Source organism: Furipterus horrens, unplaced genomic scaffold (assembly GCF_987537825.1).
Source record: "Furipterus horrens unplaced genomic scaffold, mFurHor1.1.pri manual_scaffold_12, whole genome shotgun sequence".
Taxonomy (NCBI): domain Eukaryota; kingdom Metazoa; phylum Chordata; class Mammalia; order Chiroptera; family Furipteridae; genus Furipterus; species Furipterus horrens.
The window spans coordinates 23,726,412-23,730,921 of NW_028327182.1; positions in this window are offsets into that span (position 1 = coordinate 23,726,412).

Here is a 4,510-nt window from a genome sequence, read left to right on the forward strand (position 1 = left end):
AGCAAAATGGTGGAAGGCAGCTCATAGCTCTCATCCTCTCTTGGAAACTTTGAAAACAAGCAGAAATTGTCAGAACCAAATTTGTCAGAACTCTGGAAAACAGTCAAAAGTTTACACCAGCCAAGCAAACGATGAATCAATAAAAAAGGCAAATTTAAAATAGAAGGAAAGTTTTGTGTTGTGTTTACCTGCCCTTTCCCACCCCTCACCATGGCAGTGCATGTCTTAGATGTCTTGGTTTTAAAGTGGCAGCAGCCTGTGTTTCCAGGGGGACCCCATGAGGAAACAAAGCAGGTCCTTTGCATATCACTGTGTACAAATCTTCTAAGTTGTCTGGGGGCTACTTAGGATTAATGCAAGGTGCTTATCTTTCTATTGCCTACTGGGAGCACAAGTGGTAGGCATTGCTTAAAAACACTGAAATCTGAACTAACAGTCCTCTGTCAGGGGCCAAAGATTATAGTCAAAACAAGCAGTTGATCATCTAAGACCCAGGAGCAAAAGCTGGGAAGAGCTTATGTGGGAAATTAGAACACTCAAAAACAGCCACTACAGGAGGAAGTTAGGAAGCTGTGCACATACCCAGGCTAAGAAATTTCCTCAGAGGCTATCTGAGAAGACCCTAAGCTTTCATGGTGAGCTCATCCATAGACTCAGTACAGGCCTCGCTAAGTGTGGAAGGAGTGCCCTGACAACATGCAAAGACTGGCTCCTTTTAAAAGCTTTGGCTCCTAGCATTCAGGGGTGTCTCTGTCAAAGCATTAGCTGAACACAAGATGGGTAGCAGAGATACTAACCGCTCTATATGAGGATGAATGCAGTCTTTGCAGGAGTAGTATGGGGTCACTGAACAGGCAGACTGCTACAGCCTTCAACAACTGAATAGGCAGCAAGCCCTGGGGCAAGGGGAAGATCTGATTTCCAGAGTTGCCATATTATAAGGTCTAAATGTCCAGTTTTCAACAAAAATAAGTCATAAGGAAACAGTGGAACAGGGAAGTGAGACCCATTCTAAGGAACAAAGCAAATTGACAGAAGCCATCCCTACAGAAGGTCAAACATCCTAGGCAAAAACTTTAAAACAGTTGTCTCAAGTATGCTCAAATAGCTAAAGGAAACATGGGTAAAAAACTAAAATAAATCAGGAAAGTGAAGTGTGAACAAAATTAGAGTATCAATCAGATAATAATAAGAAGAAAACAAACTCTGGAGTTGAGAAGTACAATAATTCAAATAAAAAGTTTACTACAGGGATTCAACAGTAGATCTGAGTAGGTATAAGAGTCAGTGAGCTTTTACATAGTATTAATTATTATGATTAAGTCACGTACAGAAGGGAAAGTGTTGAATAAAGGAGAACAGAGCCTAAGAGATATGTGGGAGACCATCAAGTAGACCAACATATGCATTACAGAATACCAGAAGAAGATGGTGAAGAAGAAAGTGGCAGAAAGTATATTTGAAAAAGTGATGGCCAAACAGTTCCTCAAATTGATGTAAAACATGAACCTTCACACTCAAGATGCTTTGAGCTCCAAGCAGGGTAAATGAAGAAATCCACATGGAAATACGTTATAATCAAACTGCTGAAAACAAAAGACAAAGAGGGAATTTTAAAAGCAGCAAAAGAAGGATGACTGGTCAGATACAAGAGACTCTCAAGAATGTATCTAAATGGAATGAAGGTTGAAATTAATAACAAAAGTAGCACTAGAAAATTCACAAATGTCTAGAAATTAATAGTATACACTTAATCAATGGGTCCAAGAAGAAATTTCAAAGAAGATTAGAAAATATTTAGAGGCAAATGAAACAAAAATAAACCATACTAAACCCTATAGGTGGCGGTAGTCATGCTCAGAGCAAAATTTATTAATTATGAGTAACTATATTAAAGTTATTTTAAATCAATAACCTAATTTTATACTTTGAGGAAGGAGAAGAGGATATCAACCTGGATCCAAAGTTAGCAAAAAGATAAAAAAATGAAAGTGGAGATAAATAAAATAGAAAATAAAAGAAACCATGGAATCAAATAAAACTAAAAGTTGATTCTTTGAAAAGATCAACAAATTTAAAAAAATGTATAGCTGGACTATGCCCTGACTGGTGTGACTCAGTTGGTTGGGTATTGTTCCTCAAAGCAAAAGGCCACCAGTTGGATTCCCAATCAGAGAACATGACTGGATCGTGGATTTGGTCCCTGGTCCAAGCACATACGAGAGGCAACCAATCGATGTTTCTCTCTCACATCAATGTTTTTCTCCCCTTCTTTCTCCCTCCCTTCCCCTTTCTCTAAAAACAAACAAACAAATAATATAGCCAGACTAAATATGGAAAAAAGAAAAGTCAAAAAAATATAAAACTACTGACTTTACAGAAATAAAAAGCATTGTAAGAGAACACTTGAATACACACCAGTAAATCAGATAACTAGAAAAAAGGTAAAAATTCCTAGAAACACAAAAATTACCTTAACTCACTCAAGATAAAAGGAACAGACTAAATAGACCCACCTAAAAATGTTTAATTGATTTAAAAAAATATCAAAGGGAAAAGGATAGTGCTTTAATCAAATGGTGCTGTAAAACCTGAATAGTCCATTAAAAATTAAGCTTTAGTTTGTAGCATACACAACAAATAAATTCAAAATTGATTATAGAACTAAACATGAAAATTAAAACAAACAAACAAAAAACTTTTAGAAGAAAGTGTAGGAGAAACTCTACAAACTCTTAGAGTAGAATTTTTAAGAATTTGATTTTTTTTACATTTAAGAATTAGGAAAATCTATTTTTAATAAAATGCTTCTAACAGTATTTATGTGAGTACCTACTCATGTAACCCACTCCTCGATTCTTTTAATATTGCTCCTGTTAAAAGTGTTTTATTAACTAATATTTAATTTAATTATTAACTAATATGTAACCTGTGAATAAGCTCATATTTATGGAGAGTTCCAGGACCTGAGATGTGAAGATGGGCTTTGGGAGGAGAGTTCCCATTTCCTCAGGTGACCAGCACCTGAATAATCTATGTTCTCCCTTCTCACCAGCACCTGTCTCTTGAGTTTGGCTTTCCTTGAGGCGGGCAGCCAGACCTGTGTTTGGTAACACTTATGTGCATTGACTGTTTCTGATGGATGTCAACAAAAATCTGTCTGAATAAGTCAGTGTTCCTGGCTCATTTTACATATTGATAAGGAACTACTCTATATTTATAGGTCCATGTGAAATAAGAAAGGATAATGGAAACAGAAAGGGAAGAAAAATGACAGTCATCATAAAAGTTAGTAAGATAATGAATACCTTGGTATACATGTGACTAAGTTCTTTTTTGAAACATAATATTTATTGCTTATTAATATTTACATAGTATCAACTTGCCAATACAGGTTAGGGAATATAATTTTTAAAGTAGAGAAGATACAAGTTAGAATAATATTTATACAGCACTGTGCTTCAAAACAAGAAGAAAATAGAGGTTTAGAGCTGGAGAAAACAAAAACACTGAAATAAAAAGATATGAATCAATAATTTCAGGAAGTGATATGTGTAAAGATATATCTGGGATAAATAGGTTATACTTAGGTTAAATATCCACGTATAAGATGCATTTGGAAATGAATTTGGAATTTTTGAAAACAGAACAAAAACATGCTTGCCTAAAACTTGAAATTTAATTTCTTATAAACCTCCTGGTAAAGAAATTTTTGGTCAATAAAGTGAAACTTTCCAAGAAATAGGGAGACACAGATTTGTCATGAAGTTAATGAAGTGGGAACTTCAGGGGCCCTTCCTGGCAAAGATACTTAGTGAGGATTGGGGAAAGGTCATGCCCATGTTTTAGGTGGCTACCTGATTTAAAAGGAAATCCCAATATTATTTAAGATTGAGGCCAGAATTTGTTCTTGGAAATATAGGGAGCTTTAGAAAACAAATGGGTACATAAAGAACTTGCAAAAACTTTAGGTTTCTTTTGCTTTCTAAAAACACTTCACGATGTCCCTCCTCTGCAATCGCAACAAAATGTAAATTGTTTTGCTTTGTTGCAGAAAGTGTGCATTTTAAAGGCATTCTTTTCATTTTTCCCATGTCTAGTCCTGAATCCAAACATTCAAAGCCTTTCTGATTTTACAGTCTTATTTTATTGACTCTTGTCTCTGGGGTCCTACTGTGATCCAGAATATGCCGAGTAACTTGGATCCTCGAGATGGAAAAAGCTGTGTTTAAACTTTATTTAACTTACTCAGCTCACCAGAGTTGGACAAGCATTTCTCAAAAACTCTTTTCAATAAACTCAGTAGAGTAGAAAGGGTTATACAGCCCTTGAGTAATTAATTGTAACTCTTTGCTGACCTCATCAGAATCCAATACAGAACCATATAGTAAGGGTCTGTCAGGAGTTTTAGACACACCTGGCCCTCTGGACTTTAGCAAATACAAGATATTTCTAAGGCTTGGTACAATTTCAGTGTTACTTTCTTTTTTGTTTTGTAAGTCTTAGCTGC